The sequence below is a fragment of the Dipodomys ordii genome, unplaced genomic scaffold, assembly GCF_000151885.1.
Source record: "Dipodomys ordii isolate 6190 unplaced genomic scaffold, Dord_2.0 Scaffold1, whole genome shotgun sequence".
Classification (NCBI taxonomy): domain Eukaryota; kingdom Metazoa; phylum Chordata; class Mammalia; order Rodentia; family Heteromyidae; genus Dipodomys; species Dipodomys ordii.
The window spans coordinates 10,103,899-10,127,028 of NW_012267217.1; positions in this window are offsets into that span (position 1 = coordinate 10,103,899).

The window sequence follows — 23,130 nt, forward strand, 5'->3', positions numbered from 1 at the left end:
GTGTGTGTGTGTGTGTGTGTGTGTGTGTGTGTGTGTGTGTGTGCTTTTTAAAAAAATCTATTTTGAACTTTTAGCCTTTTTTTTTCTCTTATCTTTTCTTTCCTTTTCTCTTTCTTCCTTTTTTGCGTGACTTAATTGCTATTCTGCTGATACCCAGATATATACCCATCGATAATTATTAGACCTTATTCCTCACTATGTACACACTTAATCCAGAAACTTATTACTCAATTCACAACCTCTTAGACTTAACTTCTTTAATAGTAGAATTATTTCTTTATACCTACATAATTTTCAAGTATTCCGATTTTAAGAATTTTTTAAATTTTATCATTTTTCCTTTTATCTTTCCCCTCTTCTTATCCTATCATTTTCTTCCCTCAATATTATTTCTTTATACTTACATAATTTTAAGTGTTTTATTTTTTATATTTAAATTTTTGTTTTTCCATTTTTTCTTTTCTTTCTTTTTTTTTAAATCTCTCTCCTATTATTCTGTCCAATCCATTTCCCTCTCTGAAATTAGAACTTGGTTAAATTCACTCCCCTTTTACCTCTCCAAATCCCTTTAATCCTATTTTTCCCCCACAATTCTCCCTAAACCTAATAATTTCTGCTTTGCCAAATCCCTCTTGGATGTTTTTAGCCCATTAATCCATAGCTGTTTGATGTTGAATAGATTGTATCTGTTGAACTGGATTGTATCTGCAGCCATTTTGACTGTGCAACTATAGGACTCTGGTTGATGCTTGCTTTAAAATAGTGTTCAAGCACAAAATTGGTGTTACTTTCATACCAATGGGCAGAACAAGCTTGAGAAACACAACAAAAATGACAAGTCTGGATATCTCAGCTCGCACTCAGGATAATCATGTGACAGAACAGTTAATGAATAATCCAGAGGAGAGTATCCAGAAAGCTCTATAAAAACTACTGTTAAACATGGTGAAGGAAAAGATTGAAAACCTGCAAAATACGCAGTGAAAGTGTGATGGGGTATGAGACAAGGCAAACCAAATATTAATACAGGAATTTCATGAGCATGTTGAGGTTAAAGTTAACCAAAAATTACTACTGGAATCTCGTGAGCATGAGGAAGATATTCAAAGGTTAATACAGGAATTGAGTGAGCAGGCTGAGAACAGTCAAAGAGAAGGATAGGAATTGTGTGAGCAGACTGAAAACAGTCAAAGAGAAAGAGAGGAATTGCATTAGAAGGCTGAGAACAGTCAAAGAGAAATACAGGAATTGTGTGAGCATGAGGAAGCTAATCAAGGAGTAATACAGGAATTGTGTGAGCAGGATGAGAATAGACAAAGATAAATATAGGGATTTATGGAATCCATAAACAGACAGTTGAGCAATCAAGGGATACCACAAAGGGAATGTTGAATAGAGCCCTTCAGAAGGAAAGGAAGTCCAAGGAAACCATAACTAATCATCTAAGTGATTTGAGTGTAACCATTGAACACCATTAAGGAAGTAATGAAGTTCATACAAGAACTAAGACAAAGCTCCAACAAAGAATTTGAAGCCATCAAAGCCGACCAATTAGAAGGAAAGGAAATATAAAATGAAGTAGGAAATCTTGAGAGTAGTAGGTTAGACCATGCAATAGATCAAATCTCTGGGATTGAAGACAGCCTAGATATTACAGAGAAAAAACATACAACTATCCAAGACAAATCTAAGAAATATGATAAATCTATTCAACATTTGGAAGACACTAATCTGAGGACTAATCTGAGGATAATGAGTGTAGAGGAACACCTAGAGACAGAAGTTAAGAGTCTAGAAAATTTATTTAAACAGGATCCTAGCAGAGAACTTCCCAAACATACAAAACTACAGGCCTATTCAGATACAAGAAGCTTTTAGAACCCCAAATAAACCAGACCATAACCGGACATCCCACCATGACATTATAATCTACACAGGATCAATTCAGACCAAGGAAAGGATCATTAAAGCTGTCAAGGAGAAAAGATCAATCACCTATAAAGGGAAACCAATTAGAATCACCTCAGGTTTCTCAGCAGCGACAATTAAAGCAAGAAGAGCCTGGAGTGATGTATGCTATGCTCTAAAGACAAACAACTATCAATCAAAAACAGTACCCAGCTAAACCCTCCTTCATAACAGAATGGCAAATAGAAACCTTCCACAGCAAAGAAAAACTGAAACAATGAATCTCCACCAAACCAGCCCTACAAAAGATATTTCCTACACATAGAAAACCTACAAGACCACAATAAAGGCCAAGAAACTGAGAAAATATAACAAGCATATGGCTTCCATAAACAGGCCAGAGTTGCAATCCTAATATCAGATAAAATAGACCTCAAATTAAAATTATGGAGAAGAGATAAAGAAGGTTGCTACATACTTATTAAGGGATCTCTCCTTCAGAAAAATATTACAATTCTAAATATCTATTCACCAAACAACAGAGCTCACAAATTTATCCAAGAAACATTACTTTCCCTCCAATCTCACATAGATCCAAAGACATTAATTGTTGGGGACTTTAACACAATTCTATCCCCTCTAGATAGATCAACTCAGCAAGAACTCAACAGAGAAACCACTGATGTACACAACTGCATGGATCAACTAGATTTAACAGACATCTACCAAATATTTCACCCAGCAGCATCAGAATACACATTTTTCTCAGCAGCACATGGAACATTTTCCAATTTTAGACCACATTTTAGATCCAAATATCCAAATTCAGCAACAATGAAATCATGCCCTGCATTCTCTCAGACAACAAGGGAATAAAATTAGAACTCAACACTAAAAGCCTCCAAAGAAAGCCCTGTAACACATGGGGACTGAAAAATACACTGTTGAATCACCAGTGGGTCATGGAAGAGATAGAAAGGAAATTCAAATGTTCATAATATTCAACAAAAATGACCACACAAATTACCAGCTTCTCTGGCACACAGCCAAGACAGTACTCAGAGGCAAGTTTATAGCCCTGAGTTCCTACATCAACATATTGGAGAAATCTGAAGCCAACAAGTTAATGAGACATCTGAACTTCCTTGAAAAAGAGCAGCAAGCTAAAATCCAATCCAGTAGACAGAAAGAAATAATTAAAATTAAATCAGAATTAAAAGAATTTGAATCCAAAAAACATAGAAAGAATCAACAAAACAAAGAGTTGGTTCTTCAAAAAAAATTCACAAAATTGACAGACCCTTAGCAAATCTTATCAGAAAAAGAAGAGAACACACCCAAATAAGCAAACACAGAAATGAGAATGGAAACATAACCACAAAAAAATCAAGATCCAGAACATCATAAGGGAATACTTCTCAAAATTTTCTGGTAATAAGTTTGAGAACCTGGAAGAAATGGACAATTTCCTAGCAAATATTGACATGCCAAAGCTAAACCAAGATGAGTTAATCCAACTTAAGAGGCCCATACCAAACACTGAAATAGAAACAGCAATAAGAGACTTCCATCTAAGAAAAGCACATAGCAGGATGGAATTAAAGCGGAATTCTACAAGGCCTTCAAAGCAGAACTCACACCAATACTCTTTCAATTCTTCAATGAAGTTGAAAGAGGAAGTTCACTACCGAACTCTTTCTATGAAGCTATCATAACCCTCATCCCAAAACCAGGCAGGGGCTCATCAAAAAAAGAGAACTGCAGACCCATTTCTTTGATGTACATGATGCAAAACTTCTCAACAAAATTTTGTCTAATCGACTTCAACAATCCATCCACACAATTAAAAAAATAGACCTAAAAAAAAACAAAAACAGAAAAACAAAAACAAAAAACTCCCAATGCATCCAAAAAAATCATACACCATGTTCAAAAAGGATTCATTTAAGGGATGTAAAGCTGGTTCAATATACACAAATCAATTAAATTAATTCATCACATCAACAAGAGTAAGGATAAAAACTACCTGGTTATCTCAATAGATGCAGAAAAATCATTTGACAAGATACAACACCGCTTTATGATGAAGGCTCTGGAAAAAATCGGAATCCATGGAACATTCCTCAATACAATAAAGGCTGTATATGACAAACCTACATTATATTAATGGTGAAAAACAAAAGTCATTTCCTCCAAACTCAGGAACGAGAGAAGGATGTCCACTCTGTCCGCTTCTCTTCAATTTAGTATCAGAATGCCTAGATACATCAATAAGACACGATGAAAACATAAAGGAGATCCAAATAGGGAAAGATGAAGTAAAACTCTCCCTCTTTGCCCTTGAAATGATTTTGTATTTAAGGAATCCCCCGGACTCCACTCCCAAATTATTTGAGCTGATTTGAAACTTTGGCAAAGTAGTAGGGTATAAAATTAACTCTCAAAAATCAATGGCTTTTCTGTATGCCAACTACGAGAAGAGCAGGAAAGCAGGAAAGCAACTCCATTCGTAATAGACCCACAAAAAATAAAATACCGAGGAATTAATTTAACCAAAGGAGCGAAAGACCTCTATGATGAAAACTTTAAAAACCTGAAAAAGGAAATTAAAGCAGAACTTAGAAAGTTGAAAAACTTCCCAGTTTCTTGGATAGGAAGGATCAACATCAAGATAATGGCAGTACTTCACAAAGCTATTTACAAATTCAATGAGATACCTATCAATATCCCATCCTCATTCTTCAAAGAAATAGAAGAGGCAATTGAAAAAGACCCCAAAATTATTCTTAACAGAAAGAACAGTGCTGGAGCAATATCATACCAAATTTCAAACTACTACAAAGCCATTGTAATCAAAACAGCTTGTTCCTGGCATAAGAACAGAACTGAGGACCAATGGAATTGACCTGAAAGCCCTGAAATGAACCCACAGACGTATAGCCACCTAGTCTTCGATAAGTGAGCTAAAAAAAATAGAATGGAAGAAAGAAAGCCTCCTCAGTAAATGGTGCTGGTAAAATTGGTTAATCACTTGTAAAAAACTAAAGTTAGATCCTTATATATCATACTGCACCAGAATCAAATCCAAATGGGTCAAAGACCTCAGAGTCAAAGCAGACACTCTGAAAATATTACAGGATGAAATATGAGAAACTATAGGTCTCCTTGGCACAGGCTAAAATTGTCTTAATAGAGACCCAGAAACAAAACAAATCAAAGAAAGGTTGGACAAATGGGATTGCCTGAAATTGCAGAGATTCTGCATGGCAAAGGACGTAGCTAGCAAGATCAATAGAAAGCCATGGATTGGGAGAAGATCTTCACTAAGCATGCAACAGGCAAGGGTCTCATATCTCAAATATACCTGGAACTCAAAAAATTAAATCCACCAACAATAAATCCTCAAAGAAACAACTGCCCAATAAATGAGTGGGCTAAAGACTTAAAGAGAAACTTCTCTGAAGAGGAAATAAGAATGACCAATAGACACATGAATAAATGCTCAACCTCTCTAGCCATAAAAAAATACAAATCAAAACAACATTGACATTCCACCTCATCCCAGTTAGAATGACTAGAATGAAGAACTCTAATTAAACAATAGATCCTTGAGGGGTTGTGGCCAGCAGGGAACCCTACTGCATTGTTGGTGGGTGTGTATACTTACTCAACAACTTTGGAAAATAATATTGAGGTTCCTCAAAAGACTCCGCATGGAGCTCTCCTATGACTCAGCAATCCCACTTTTGGTCATTTACCCAAATGATCACAAATAAGACCATACTAATGCTACCAGCACAATTATGTTTTTTTTTGCAGCATTATTTACCAGAGCTAAGATATGGAACCAACACAAATGCCCCTCAGTAAATGAATGGAATGTGGGATATATAAACAATGGAATTCTATGCCTCCATCAGAAGAAGGACATTGCCCCATTTGTTAGGAAATGGAAAGACTGGATAAAAGTTATATTAAATGAAGTAATCCAGGCCCAAAGAAACATAAGTCTTTTTGTTTCCCTTATTTGCAATGACTAGTATATGTCTGAGACAAGCAGAAAATGTCAGATAAGGTGATTTTAAGAAAATGAACCTCAAGATAAGGACACAAGTGTTTTTTTTTTTGTTTTGTTTGTTTCCTCTTGCTATTGTTTTAACATATTTATAAGGTACCACGTGATTTTTTTTGTTGCTTTGTATGTCCCTCCCCCATGGTATAACCCCTGTTTTCACTGTTTTTGATGTTGGTATAATTTGGGGAGCGAAAGGGAAAAAACGAATTGTTTAAATAGGGATACATGTTGACCCTTTGCAACAGTGACATGTACAAGAGGTTATGTTGAAAAACAAACTTTACAATTTGAGCGGGAGTGGGTGGGGTGGGGTGGGTGGGAGAGGATGTACTTGTGGAGATGGGAGGGAAGGGATGGTAGGGGAAAAACAAAGGAGGAGGCAACAACGCTTGAGAAGAAATTTACTCATGACCTTGCTCATGAGATTATAACCCATCTGTACAGCATTTTCACAACAAAAACTTATTAAAAATTACTATTTGATTATTAGCTTTCAAAATAAATTACTTCTTTAATTCTTTAATTTGCTTTGATAAAATGTGTTGCAATTTATAAATGACTGTAGACATGAAAATATCATGATAATTTTTTGTATAATTTATATTCCATATTCCACTAACTTTGGACTTCCATTGGTAAAATTAAAAGCATAGGGAAGTAAACTTGAGAACAATTTCAATATTGGCACTTATTATTTATTTTAATACATACACATGATTAAAATTGAACACCAGATGGGAAACCTATGGGAATAATTTCAGCTCTGTATCCCAGTAAGTCACCTACATGCTGGCTTATTGACAACTCAATCATGTCAAGAAAGTTAAATGCAAGTTTCAATTAAACACCGAATGGTTGTTTATGTATAGTTCTGCTACAACTAACAGGAAGTGCAAAATTTCTGCTTATCCTGTTGGTAGTTACACATAATTAAATTTCCATTTTAAATATGAAGAATTTGCAATTGTATAGCTTAAAATGTAAACAATTTAGTTAAGCTAAAATTATGTAAAAGAAAAATTGTCATTTCTTAGCAATATATTAAAGAAGTGGAAGATTTTTGAAAGAAATGATATTACTTAAGATACAATGTCTTCATAAACCAACATGTTGAACTTTAATGCTTTTGTACAACTACATAAAGACAGTAAAAATAAAAATAATATTGGAAATAGCAGTGGAAGCAATAATTGTTTCCCTAGGTTCAGTCAATTATCTGAGGAAAGTGTAATACTCAGATATTCTGGATTGTAATATATTTTCTTCACCATATTTCATTACAATCTCGTGAAAATAGATTATAATGTTCTAAATTAATAAATTAAAAAATACCCACAGCCTAATGCCTGAATTAAAAGTTCTAAGTTATAAATATAGAAAGCTATTATGAAGGTAAATTTTATTACGAGTCCTTCTGACAAGTCATACAACATTAAGTCTGATATTTTTTTCTTTTGGTTATATTGGGCCAGGATTCATAATGAAAATAACATGAACAGTTATGCAAGGTAATTTTACTCATTTTACAATGTGAGAAATCAGGATTGGTGGCCTGACACAGTCATTCAGATAATCATATGTACTGAGACACTGTCCAACATTGTAGAGAGACAAACGTAGGAAAATTAACATGGTAAACAGTGAACAATGCAACTTCAGGTATTTTATCTTGTTTCACTGAATTCCCCTCCCACTTGGCTCCAGGATTTCATTTAGTATCACATATAACTATTAGCAAAGAATAAAGCTTTCTAACCAAAACCTGGAAATACAATATGGGGCTGCTCACTACCATGGTAACTTTTCCCATTACTTTTCAAATCACCAGTGTGTTATTTTCGCTTTCTATGACAGTTAATCTAACTGAAAATTTTGTCAAAAATTAGTCCTCTGAATTCATTAGAAACATCGTCTAAAGAAAAGAGAAATGGGCTCTATTACTATACTCTATGCCCAGCTGCCTTTATTTCCTGTCTCATAGTACTATGATATTCACCATCTGTATGATTTCCTACGCAGCACTTATATTATTTTGATTTCAACATTATTAACCAAAATGGAGCTCTCAAACATATCAGCCTTCATTTAAATTTGTAGCTGTAAAGAAATTATTCTATTCATCATCAAAACCGCATGACACTTTCCATTTGACATTTTCAAAATTTGTGGTCAGGGTTTTATATGTGATTAATGAAACTACCACATATTGACATTATTTATAGAGATAGAAAGGTCTTAACTACAGATCAAGTCTTACATGAATTTCTACCATCCACAAAATATTGAAAGAGTTTAATGTTTAATACAGAGAAAAAGGCTTAATATAATTCAATTAACTTTTGACAGTCATAAATATACTTTCTGAAAATCTAAGAAATTCAACCATAGGTAGATGAAAGATAAAATTATGCCTTTTCAGATTTTAATCATTTAATTTTGACTATTATGCATCTATTATGATTTGGTTGTGTGTTTTAGTTCCTCAAAATGAATAAAGTACAAGAAATGTACTCTCTATAAATCTCATTAAGATCTGGAATATATTCAATTTTTATAGAAATGTTTTCTTTGCTATGTTTTGCTTTTTAAAAGAGAATATATTTAGTATCTTTAAGTAGTTATGCAATGTAGTTGCCTTTCACCCAATCAGGTTATGCATATACTGCTTCTTGATTACTGTCACCACTTTCAACATTCTCACTCATCCCTAGCAACCTACCTCTTCCCTCACTTAGCTTAATTTTAGGTAATGCTTTGAATGTTTTTCAATTTAAGATATGGAAAGACCTGGAAAAAACTATATTCAGTGAAATAAGCCAGATCCAAAGAAAAAGTTTCATATTTTCCTTAATTTGTACTAATTAGGATGTGCCTATAAATCCACAAGTAAACACAATGGAAGGTAAAAGATTAAAAAAATTACACTGGGATATGATAAATTAAATAGGACTCCTAACAATCAAACTCAGAGACCAAAGGAGGATATTCTTAGTAGAGGACCATAAAGGCTGAATAGCTATGTGCATATGATCACGTAAGATGATGTGTATTGAAATGAACTCCAAGAAATGAAAATATGAGGGTTTCTTTTAACTTTAATTTTTATTTTGTTTTCCTCCCCTTGGTTTTGTTTTGATTGCTGAACTTTTTGTCTTTTATGTAAGTTTATCTGTTTTGGAGTGGGTAAGGGGCTGCATAGAAATGATGGGACAAAGGGTGAACAAATGCATCGGTGATACTCACTAGAAACCATGTTGAAAATGAATTATACAACTTATGGGGTGAGAAAGTTGGGAGAGAATAAACTGGGAGAAAACAAGGGAAGAATTGACACTGTTAAAAAATTATACTTATTACCTGACTTATTTAACTTTCACCACTGTACATCAACTTTACAAGAATATTTTTATTAAAAAGGAGTTTGTGTGTGCATAATGCATCTTCATCTGAGTCACCACTCCAAGATCTTCACACCCTTCATCCCACACTTTCCCTTAATTTTCTCAATTCTGTGGAATATACACAGAATTCTTGCTTGTATTCTCTTCTTTCCCAATTCATTCTATTATTCTTCTTCTTCTTCTTTTTTTTTTTTTCCCCTACCTTCTCCTGTTACAAGTCAGTATGTATTTCCTGGTACATATTTTTGGGGACTTTGACCTAGTCTTTTGAAGAATTAAACTATTTTCATCTGCATTCACTGAAGGACATCTGGGCTGATTCCATATCTTTGCTATTGTAACTACTGATAAAATGAGCATAGTTTTGCTGGTAGCTTTAATGTGGCTTTGTTTGTGCTCGTTAAAAAAAAAAAAAAAAGCCCAGGAGTGGAATTTCTCAGTCATACGGTAGTCCTATGTTTATATTTATGAGGAACCTCCATACTGTTTTTTTTCAGAATGGTTGAATATGTTTACATTCCCAAAAACAGTGTAACAGAGTTCACTTTTGTCCACATCAAAGCCAACGTTAGTTTTTGTTAGTTTTCTTGCTATGGTAATTATAACTGGCTTAATATTTCTTGGAATGTCAGTGATGCTTTGATTTGCACTTATAGTATGGACAGAGGAAATGCACATCTTTGCTCTATTTTGATTGCTATATTATTACAGTAACTTTTTGTTTTGTTTTAAAGAACATAATTGCTTTTATATCTTCCACTTCATTTGTTTTGCTTTGTATGTTAGCCTAGTTATCATGGTGCTTTGCTAATACTGTTTGATTCTATCAAAACTTGCTGAAAAGATTAGACATTATTAGCTTAATATATAGATGGGCTTTAAAAATTTAGTGTATATAGTGATTTTGTTTTTGCTTGTGTTTACTTATTTTTTCTTTTCTTTCTTTAATTTATTCTTTCATTACCTTTAAGTAGTTGTACCAGGAGCTACCATCCAACAAATTACTTTATATGTAAAGTGCACCTTGATCTGTCTCACCCTTTATCATTCACCCCATCCCTTTCTGTCCTCCATTCCTTTCAATTTTCTTGTGTATATCTAGTGCCTCAACTTATTTTTCTGTGACCTATTTTTAAGAATAGCTATAACATTGATGTGAGTTTAAATGGGTTGAAATATTCAAATGTTGATTAAAATCTCAAAAATATATTCTATTATTGCTATAGAATTGTCTCCGTGAATAACTTTTGATGAGCATTTGACATCTTTAACGAATAGACCGAAATACCTACTTTGTGGTGGATTATTTTCTCATCCAAATGAATGAGTTAGAAATGGACCTTAGGATGATATATAGTATATATTTAATTTTTGACCTGAAATTGTTTGGAAATATTTTTTAAATAATCTCATATATTTAAGATCATACAATAAAAATTAGTATTGAAAGAAATGTGGTAAAAGCTGCTTCATGTATATATTCAATTACATAAGTCCCAATTTATTAATTGGAAAACATACATATGGAGTAAAAATTGTGAGAAAAATAAATATTAAGCTTAAAATCTGAGTGCCTGTCTGAGGAAGAATGATGGTGGAGTTGCAGTATAGAAGTGCATATAATACAGTCATTTGCTTTTTAATGTGATATGTCTAGTATGAAACTTTAGAAGTGATTACATCCTTAAAATTATTACAAAATTCATAAAATATATACTCCCATTCAAATTATAAAAGTATTGAATTGAAGGGTAACATAACATTAAGTGACAAACATTTTCAACTTCTTATCTGTGGAAAAAAATCTTTGGTGAACGTAGTTGATCAATTCTCCAATTTCAGTACTCATTTAAACTGTTGCAAAGCTCTGACATCTATAGGAACAATAGTCTAGAGAGTGAACATCCAACAATCTCCTAGTAGTTGGAGAAATGTATAAAATAAAACTATGACAATGAATAAAATTGGTATATTATAACTTAAAACTGTCTAAACCTTAAATGACAAGTAAATCACTGTTGTGATATGCTGAAAAAAAGACACTGTGTAACTGGTAAAGGAACTAAGTGAAAATAGTATGATATATAAATATGATAATGAAATATTGTTATAGGTATTCAAACATTTGAAGTGATCATTTTGTAATTATTTACTGATTTATAATTACATATTTAAAAATTAAGCTTATTTTTATTGGGTACCTATTTCCTAAACAATAACCCATTTTCTTCATATTTATTTTAAGAAATTTCTTATTATTTACTTATTACAGTAAGTGAATAAAAACAGGTTTTTCATTTTTTACCTAAGAAAGTATCCACAGATCTCTGACTCTCAGATGGCTTTTGTATTCAGCTTCTGTCTTAGTGACTTTCTCATCTACTGGCCTCTTAATTTGCTCTAATTATATAAAATGGGGTAAGAGGTGAAGTATGACACAAAGTAGTTATATACCATTATTAACAAGCCGACTTTCCTTGTGATTACAAATATATAATTTTCTACCAGGTGAAAACTCTAAATTTATATCAATATATAATTATATAGACAAAGTTTAGAAAACTTTTTTGTTACAGAAAGATGTACTAATGAATACAAAGAGCAGATATATAATGGTTTGAAATCACAAGTCCATTAGTATGAAATAAGTATTTCAAATTAATTTTACAGGACCCTCTTATATACTATTACAGTAGAATCCACACTTAACCAACTTGTCACTTTTGTTTCTGGCTCAACTACACTAATGAAGTATAAAATAAAGGCTGAATCAGAGCTTTAAGTAAACATAAACTGCAGTGATTTACAGAACAGATTCAGAATCCCATAAACAGCATTCCATATTATCATTCTAAACTTTCTCCTGAAAAATCAGATGTTAGAGCATAATTTGTGCCTATTTTTGTACTATATTGTTTACATCATCTTGTCAATTAGGCAAAGCTTTAGGAATTTGAATTGAGGGAAGGTATTTTCAGCCTCTGCTTCTTGCCACTTTTCATGATGCATTGCTAGTTGTAACTTCCAATGACACTTAACAAGCCATTTGCTAAGCTGGCTTGTTTGACGCAGCATCTTATTAGGGAAACTGCCAATACTAATAGTCTATATTAATTTGCTATATATTTTTGTGTAAGTCATAGACTACAACTCATATTGATTCTTTGTGTTGAAAGATGAAGAATGATTAAATAACAAGAATAGTAGAGTAGCAGATACAAAATCTAGTATGCATTATAAATTCAAGAAATCCTGTAATATTATCTTGGTGACTGTATTTTTTTTTTTCCCCTGCGGTAGGGCTTGAACACTGGGCTTGGACATTATCCCTGAGTTCTTCAGCTCAAGGCAAGCGCTCTACTGCTTGAGCCACAGAGCCACTTCCGGTTTTCTAGTGGTTTATTGGAGATGAGTCTTACGGACTTTTCTGCCCTGGCTGACTTTGAACCGTGATCTTCAGATCTCAGCTTCCTATGTAGGTAGGATAACAGCGTGAGCCACTGGCGCCCGGCTTGATGACTGACTGTTTTATTGAGCAATGTAATATTACTCTCCAACCTTTATTTGTTCTTAGGAGTAACTTTGATGTGCTTGTAAGTAGAATATACCCTCTATATACTACATATTCCTGTCTTTTATATTTCTTTTTTATTTTTTTAAAATTTTTTGTATGTTTTTATTGTAAAAATGCTGTACAGAGGGGTTACAGTTACATTTCCCATTTTATCTATTTCTGTATCATCTTTAATTTAATCACAATGGATTTTTTTTAAAAAGATGGAAACTATATGCAAAACTACTTCTTGCTAGTTATATATGATTCAAAGCTTGTGATTTGCTTAGAAAATAAATAATTGAACATGCACATAATGAAATATTTTTTACATGTTTCTTTTAAATTTTCTTAATAAGACAATTATTTTAGATTTGAAGGATTTTAAAATGCTTTTACTTTAGAATTCATGATGATAAAAGTTATCTTTATCTTAAAGAATATATTTTATCACATTGTAATTATCTACTGAACTGGAAGATCATATTCAATAGTCCTTAAAGTGATTGCACTGAATGTTACTTGTAAACAAATAATTTAAACATGTATTTGCGCTGTAGCATAAAATGGACATAAATGACAGCATAATTAAATTAAATTTCTCTCTCACTATATATATATATATATATATATATATATATGGTTTTTAAACTCCTTTTAATTTGTATGTCTGCAACTATATTCTTCCTGTAATATTTCCCAGACCTCTGAGTTTTTGTTTTCTTGCTTTAACAATATCATCCTATGGTTCTTTGTGCGGTATGTGTGTGTGTTCACATATATACTGTACTTGTGTGAGAGGTAACTATGTTTATGCATTCTGTAATGAAATATGTGGCTGGGGGGGTTGGAGAATCCTGATTGTTTCCATTTCATTTAGGGAAAATTTTCCTGTGACTGTTGAGCTCATGCTTCAGCAACCTGCCTATGTAATTTCAGAGCATCAGAATACTACTGAAAATCTAAACAATGTTAAAATTTTCTGTGTCTACAGATGAGAAGCTCCTTACTATGAAATTGTATATGCTGTATTATAATTATTTGCTGATCAAGTGATCAAATGTGTTTTAAGAGTTTTGGACCCTATAAATATTGGCCACCAAATTACTTTTACAGAAGTCGTACTTAGATATTACTGAAGTTTACCAGAATAAGAGATAATTAACTCTTGAGTCTGTACAAAATGGAATTTGAAACCTACAATCACAGCACAGAATGAGTTCTAATTTTTTTTACAAATGAACTTAATTTAAAATTATAATTAGTATCCATGCACAAATCATAGGTTGTTCACATTAATATCTCCTTTTTATTGTCATATTAAACAAAGAGGAAGAGGCTCTGCTGTTTCTCATTAGCCTTAAGAGGTAGTGTGATGCAGTTCACAGTGAATGACACTCCTCTTGTCATATCATTAAAAAATTTAAATCCCTTTTTTCATATGTCATTGTATGAAAATATGAATATTATGAAGACTTATACAAGCATATATATATATATATATATGCCAAAAATAGAATTCCATAGAGTATGTTTTATGATCTTTTCATTCCTTTATCCTCTTACCTCAAACTTACACTTTTTCCCTAGATTCTCTCCTGTGTACTTCATAAGCAAAGACAATTTTAAATGTAAACTATTGTTTGAAAGAATTCTGGAACATTAGCAGTCACTATTTCAGCACTTTATGGAAGATTTTGAAGATAATTTTAACCTTTTTGTCTTGGGTCTGTACAAAATGGAATTTGAAACCTTATAATCAGAGTTCAGAGTGAGTTCTTAAAATTGCTTTTACATGTCTTATTAGAAACCATTTTTTCCTTTTCTGTTTCCTCTCTAAAGCCCTCTATTGTCCTTTAAAACAAGAAATGTGGCATATCGCACAAGGCAGAGGTCTCCCACTGCACTTTGAGTAGATGGCAGAGTAAAGTGATATTATCACAAAAGGTGATTGCTATGTTCATCTATTATGCAAAATGACCCAGATGATCAGTTTCTTGTTGAAATTGTAAAAGGAGAAAAGGTTCAGAATGTCATCTGAATGAGGAAAAATATTTTCATGAATTCATTGACCTTTCCATTAATATCATAACAGACTATAATCACTACGGCTTTTAAATTAGCAATGTAGCTCAATACAAAAAGGATGGCTTGAGAAATCTCACGGGTTTGTGTTGCCAGAACAAGACTCTGACACTGAAAGTAAAAGGGTAAATGAGAATCATGTTTAGGAATGACCTTTAGGTCCCACAGCTGCTTATCACGTAGCTTGTCTTTTTGCCACACGGTTGCACTTTAACTTATTAAAATTAATTGTGTTCTATTTTAGATGTTGAGAATTTTTTAGTTCATGATCTTCAGTGTTCAATTAATAGTGGCTTGTTTTCTTTTTCTTTCTTTTTCTTTTTGTTACTGGCTTATGGATGATGATAATTTTTAATTAATCTATTTAAATTAGGAAATGAGATCCTATAAGAGTTATGAGGAATTGCAAGTGAAATATTAAGAAAAGAAACAAAGAATCAAAAATTCCAATAGGAAAATAAATTTGGAGTAATCAAAAATAAGTTATGTTTCTTGGGGTCTGGCTTACCTGACTTAATATGATTTTTTTCCAAGTCTTTCCATTTCCTTATGAATGGGTTAATCTTGTTATTTCTGATGGAAGCATTGAATTCCATTGTATATATACAACACATAGTTGTGTTAGTAGCTTTAGTATGGACTTTTTTTGTGGTCATTTGGGTAAATACCCAAAGTGAAATTGTTGGGTCATAGGGGAGCTCTATCTTTTGTCTTTTGAGGAGCCTCCATACTACTTTCCAGAGTGGCTGAACAAATTTACACTCCCACTAATAGTAGCATTTCCTTTTAGCCACATCCCACCCAACATCTTTTCTTATGTTATTTCTTGATAATGGACATTCTAACTGGGATGAGGTGGAATCTCAACCTTGTTGTTGTTGTTGTGGGTTATTGGTTTGTTTGTTTGTTTTTTCTTTTTTCCTATCATGGGGCTTGAACTCAGGGTCTGCACACTGTCTTTGAGCTTCTTTAGCTCAAGGCCAGTTCTCTACAACTTGAGCCATAGCGCCACTTCAGGTTTTTTTTCTGTTTATGTGGTATTGATGAATCAAACCCTGGGCTTTGGATTGGAATGTGGCTCAGTGGTAGCATGCTTGGATGCAAGCCACATTCCAATCTTGTTTTGATTTGCATTTCTTTTATGGCCAGAGATGTTAAGCATTTCTTCATGTGTCTATTGACCATTCTTATTTCCTCTTCAGAGAAGTCTCTCTTTTAGTCATTAGCTCCCTTACTAATGGGTCAGTTGTTTCTTTGTTCATTTTTTTGGGGGGGGAGGGAATTTAATTTTTTGAGTTCTAAGTATATTTAAATATGAGGCCTTGGTCTGTTGTATGGATAATGAAGATCTTCTCCCAATCTGTGGGCTTTCTACAGATCTTGCTAGCCATGTTCTTTGCCATGTAGAAGTTTTGCAGTTTCATGCAATCTCATCTGTCCAACCTTTCTTTGATTTGTTATGTTTCTGAGTCGTTATTAAGAAAGTTTCAAACTGTGCCAAGGAGCCCTAGTATTTCTTCTAATCCTTCCTGTAGTGTTTTTTCATGGCATCTGCTTTTACCTCAAAGTCTTTGATACATTTGGAATTGATTCTGGTGAAGGATGATATATAAGTATCTAATTATAGTTTTCTATAGGTGTTTAACCAATTCTGCCAGCACCATTTGGTGAAGATGCTGTCTTTCTTCCATCATATTTTTTGGGTCCCTTATCAAGATTAGGTGGCCATAGGTCTGTGGGTTCATTTCTGGGCCTTCAGTTCTATTCCATTGGTCCTCAGGTCTGTTCTTGTACCAGTATCACTGTTTGGAGTATAAGCTTTGTAACTAAGTTTGAAGTTTGGCATTGCTATTCCTCTAGCACTGTTCTTTCTGTCAAGAATTGCTTTTGCTATTTCATGGCCTTTTATTATTCCATATAAAATGTTGGATTACTTCCTCTAATTCACTAAAGAACGATGTTGGAATATTGATGAGTATTGCATTGAAATTGAAGATAGGCTTTTGAAGTATTGCCATTTTCATGATGTTATCCTTTCCAATGCAGGAACATGGAGGGTTTTTTTTTTCCACTTCTTAAATCGTTTTAATTTGTTTTTTTTTCAGATTTTTTTTAAAGTTTTTATTATAAATGTCCTTCTTTGTTAATTCCTAGGGGAACAAATCATATCAAGTGAAGTAAGCCAGACCCAAAGAAACATAGACTCCATGTTTTCCCTCATTTTTAATTAATTTATGTCTAGGACTGTGCTAGAAGGGGGTCACAATAGCACAGTAGCCATGTACCTATGATCATATAAGCTGATGCTAAGCAAAATGAACTCCAAGATACGGAAACAATAGGTTTTTCTTTGTTGTTGCTGTTTTTAATGTACTGTGTGTAATTTCTTTTTTCTGTCATTTTTTTCATTTTTTTTCTCTCCATGTTTTATCCTTTGTTGTCACAATATTTGAATTTGGTACCCCGTGTATTGTATATACATTTATCTGAACTAAGGAAGGGGAGGGTAGCAACAAAATGATGAGCCCAAGACAAAGTGCAAATCAATGCAGCAGTGATACTTATAGACAAAGTGTTGGAAATGAAATTTATGACTTGAGGAAGCACTGGAGGGTAGAGAAATGGGAAAAATGGGGGTGGTGGTAACAATATTCAAAAAGAAATGTACTCATAACCTTACATATGTAACTATAATCCTTCTGTACATCATTCTGACAATAATATTTCAAAAAAGACAATAATCCAGGCTTACATAATTATTTATTCTACAATAGATATTTAAACTAAAATTTATATACTTGAAATTACTTTTCTCTATGGTGTATATAACTTAGCCAGAGTAAAGATTTTGTTGGTCTATTTGACAACACTATTGAGAATATTTCATTAATTTAATTAAACAAGTATCTAATTGTTGGGAAGTTTTTTGTTGTACTACCCAGTGTAAATGCACATCATTTTCATGCCTTAGAAAAGAGTTAGATCCTAAAATATCCATGTTTTCCAATGAAGTAATAAACTACTATTTATAAAATACATCTCTGTATCTGTGCAAATGGCTGACAAGATATTTTAAAGATAAAATTTGTCAGTAAGAGATTGTAAATATCAAGCTGCATGAAAAGAGAAACATCAAGCAAAAGAATGACTAAAAGACTTCACAATGCAATGTATCTGCCGATCATTTGGATAGAAATGGAACAGTCCCAAGAAAATGATTTTCCAACATTAAAATACTTGAGAAATTTTTGAAAAGTTTAATGTTTACATACTATTAAATAGAGTTCAAGTACTTTATGATCCCAGAATATGAGTGCAGGTAAGAATTTTAAATGTTATAACAGAATGTCTAGAATTAAGCTATGTTAAAAATATCCAGTTTAAGTACAATCTGAAAACAGTAGTGGGTATAATCCATAGGATCCTTTGAAAGGACAATCATGAAGGCAGGCTGGTGCAATCCTCTGCCCTTGTGTGGGAATATATGTAGGATGATTTCTTGTATAAGTAAAGCACCATGCATTTCTACCAAAATATGACACAGAGAGAGAATAAGAAAGAGTTCAGAAGGTGATGAGCGACAGAAGCAGTGAAGTTCTTATAATACTTCATAAGAAAATTAGTCAAGCATTTAGTTTCTTACTTTGAGTGACAGGAAGACAGCATACTTATAAGAGAGGGGGGAATTATCTGGTTTATATTTTTTAAAGTTACTAAATGTCACTAGAAAGGCAAAAGCTGTGATTAGTGAGATTGTGAAACCAAGTATTGCAGACATCCACTTGTAAATCTGGTCTCACAGAAAACAAGTAGTATTCTCTGTAGTGTAACGGGTCTTGATGATTGTATTTAGATGTATATTATGAAGGAAAGAAAAATGTCCAGGTTATTAGGAAGGTAGCTCCAACATATAATCCTAACAACACAAAAGACTGAGATCTGAGAATCATGATTTGAAGTCAGCTCAGACAGACAAATTGAGGAGTTCTTATCTCCAATTAAACTGTAAAATATCAAAGTGGTTGTGTGGCTTATGTGGTAGACTAAAAGAGCTAAGAGAGTGGGGGGGGGTCCAGAGTTTGAACCAGTGCCAGCACAAACAGTAAAACAAAAGAAGTAAAGGGGTTAAAAAAGTTGTATAATGTCTGTGTGTATTTGTATTTTTTATATTTTGTTTTTTACCGTGCTTGTTAAAACATGCTCTACAACATATAATATGCAATATAATAGCCTGCATTCAGCCTGGATTAAAACATCAAAGCTGTTTTGGATTGTGAAAAAAGAAGTATACCTAAAAGTATAGATAATGAAATCACAATAAAGTTCTAGATATCTGTGAATATGTTGAATAAAATAAATTTAACTTGATATGGTGTAAATGAAGTTTCCTGGAAATAGGGTGAGAATAGATAAATGAATATAAAAAAACTTAAAACAATATTTTGTGTAGACAACAGAAGATAGTAAGAAAGCTGGGATTAGTATTAGTCTTTAAGGCAGAAAAATAAATGAGAAAGAATATTTAAAAGTCAATGGGAATTTTTTTATATTTACAAACACAATTTATTGCTAAGTTGGTATTCTGATTAATAGCCCACAATAAATGAATATAATTGAATTTCTATGCGTTTGTGTCAATGATCACCAGATACTAAAATATATTCCCATCAAGTTTCTGCTTATTTACACATAAGCCATGGAAGCAATTTTCAAAATAACACCCATCTTCTACAAAAACATATGAACACTTGACACTGAATAATAGAGAAGATTGTGAATATATACATACATATATATAACCTATTCATATTATTTTACAGATCAGAAAAGCTTTTATAAGCCTGTAACAGCTATATACATAAAACAAAAAAGACACAATTTTATTACATATTGTTTTGAAATGAAATTATTCCTGAAAGCATTTAACTCAGGCTATCTCAAGTTTCTAGATTTTCAAAATACACTACAGAACTGGCCTGTATTCTGGGAAACCAAATGCTATTGTGCTCTTCAAGACAAATTTAATTCTATTCCACTCATTTATTTATTTATTTGAACTTTCCTTGCTTTGCTATTTTTTGTCTGATGGTTTGTTTTTCTGCAATAGAAAACCCAGAGGAAGGAAAATTATGAATATTTCCCTTTATATTTTCCTGTGTTAATTGGGGTCATATTTGTTTTTCATCAATACAGAAAAGGTGTTCAGTAATTGTCTTTAGTCACAGATCATCAATCATTCCCCAGGGACAGTCCTAAGATCTGTAGTTAAGAAGTGGATTTGCAGAAGAGCTGGAAACTCTCATGCAAGGTTGCTTCTCGAGAAAGAATAGAATGCATGTGTATTTAATCCTCCCCTGTATTTTCTTGGATCTTTCTCAAAACATATCATTTATTACAAAACAGATAAAATGCTATATCAAATGATATCTTCTGTATTTATTGTCATATTTATAAAAGAGATGTGGTTTTTCTGAAGTACCTTTCTATTTTTTTTCTTAGTCCAAACTCTTAGCTCATTCATGCTAAACATTTTTGATCCCTTAACTCTCTCTTAGGTTCATGCTTACTTTCATACACTGCTATTATTCTATCTCCCTGAAGCATACATTTTTCTGTTTTTAAAAATCTCAATCAGGCATTGTTTCCTCAGAACAATTCCCCACACACTATCCATAGGCTAAATATTCCTTATCTTTCATGAAGATATCTACCACTTCCAAAGCAGTTTCAGTAACAATTAACTAATTAATCAGATAATAATTATATCATCAGTCTCTATTGAGGTGAGAGCCCTTTTTATTAAAGAAAGATGAGCTTATGCTTATGTATTTACTGAAGAAAGAGGGCATAATTATACATGGAAGGAAGGAAGAAGGAAATTAAAAGGAAGAAGAAAGGTCAGAAAGAGAGGAAGTTATTAAATTTTAAAACTTTCAAGACTAGCAGGAAGGTCACAATTAGAATAGCAGTGTACAAAATTCCACAGGTTAGATTGCTTTTTTTTTTTAATATGGTGCAGTTTAGCACATTGTTTTCTGGGTTATAGAGCAAGTATCACATGGAAAAGAAATCGATTACAGTTCATCTTCTACAAGAGGCTTGATTTTCATGTGGAAGTAAATAACCAATATGATATACAAATTTATTTCCAAGGCTTAGCAATGTGTTTAACAAAATACATTAAATGGAATTATCAAAAAGTATGATGTGTAATGTTTTGATAATGAAGCAATTGAACTTCCCACTCAAGAATATTTTTTAGTTAAGTATGAATTTTTGGCCTCATCATCAAATGACTTCTCCTGTTTAAAGTGTGTGTTGATGAACTAAACCTGAACTAAACAAGTATTGTGCCACTATGTATTGATTCATTGCAGCTCTCCAAACCACAAAGCATTTCACCCACAGTGTGTTTGCCTCTCTATCTTTCTTACAGGAGTTATAAGCAGCACAACTTAATCAACTTTTAACATAAGAATATAAAGTCTTAATTTGGCAGTTGCATGAACACAAACAGGATATGTTACTCTGCTATTCTTTTATTTGACATGTAAACTGTGATAAATAAAAAAATAATTTAGGGAGATTATGATACTCATTGTCCTTTTTGCTTATCTCTTAGTGCAGATGCTTCTCTTTTTTCAAAAGAGATTTTCCTTGTGGCAAGAGTGTTTATTTCTTAGTGAGTTCTTCTAAAGCAAAGGTCATGTGGGTAATATCACCAGGTAACCTTGAAGGAAGGTTCTTTTTTTAACCACAACTTTATGTAGTAGAGTGCTTTTGTGGCAAAGCCATCTCAAAGCACTGTCAAAATTGGAAACAAAACAAAAGTCACAGTTAAGAAAAATCAATGATCTTTCAAATAATCCAAGATTAAATCAAATCAAGCTTGCTTTAAGCTCAAACTCTAAAGCAGGTTAGGAATTGACTCATCAGAGAAGCCATAAAGACAAAATACTACACACTTGGATTGCAACTGGGCTGAACTTTGGACAATAATAATGACTTAACCAAAGTCTGAATAAACACTAAAACAAATTCTAGTGGAAACACTAGACTTAATCAATGGCCTATGTTACAAAAATACAGAATCCAAATGTTTAGAAAGTCAACTTAAACAAGAATCTTTCTCTAGAGTTTGGTTTTGTACACACAATATTAAAAATAATTGTGTTAAGCAGAAAAATGCCAAATAACTTCTGCTTTCTTCACTCAAAATTTGTCCTGTTTAAATGATTCAAAAACATACAAGGAAAGTTGTAAGTGAAAATGATAGACATGTTCAAATTGTTTAGACAATTGACCAACTAATAAATTTGTGTTTTAAAGATCCTGTCTTTCAAACTAAATATGTCTTCACCAAATTAAGTAAAATTTTAAAACTGTGTTTGCAATATGCCCTGAATGTTTCCATTATTTATTATTAGTCAAGCAATTCTTCCCTCTTAGGTAAATATAAGTCATTGATATTTTAATTGTACATAGGAGTGAATCATAAATAATAACCCATGAATGAAAAATACTTTGCTTTGAATAGTTTTTCTGAAAAATCATATAAAATCTACATCTTGTTTTCCATGCATTGTTTAATAAAAAAGCTATATATGTCTGAGAGAATTTCCACAATGATGTAATAACAAAAGCAATAATTTCATTATTTTGTTTTTCTTATCAACCCTATATTCCTATTAATATTTTCTCTTTTGAAAAATAATTTGTCAGTACTAGAGGTCTTGAGTTCAGATGTTTTGAACTCCTCAGAGTTGCGATGGCATTATTACTGCTAAGCCATGTCAATATCCCTAGTAATTTCTATTTAGTTAATGATTTCTCTTCGCTTAAGAAATAATGATGCTGGGCACTGATGGCTCATGCCTGTAATCCTAGCTACTGAGGAGGCTGAGATCTGAGGATCACAGTTCAAATCCAGCCCGGGCAGGAAAGTCAATGGGACTCTTATCTCCAATAAAGCACTAGAAAACAGGAAGTGGCACTATGGCTCAATAGGTGGAGTGCTCACCTTGAGCTGAAGAGCTGAGGGATAGCACCCAAACCCAAAGTTCAAGCTCCATGACCGACAAAAAGAGAGAGAGAGAGAGAGAGAGAGA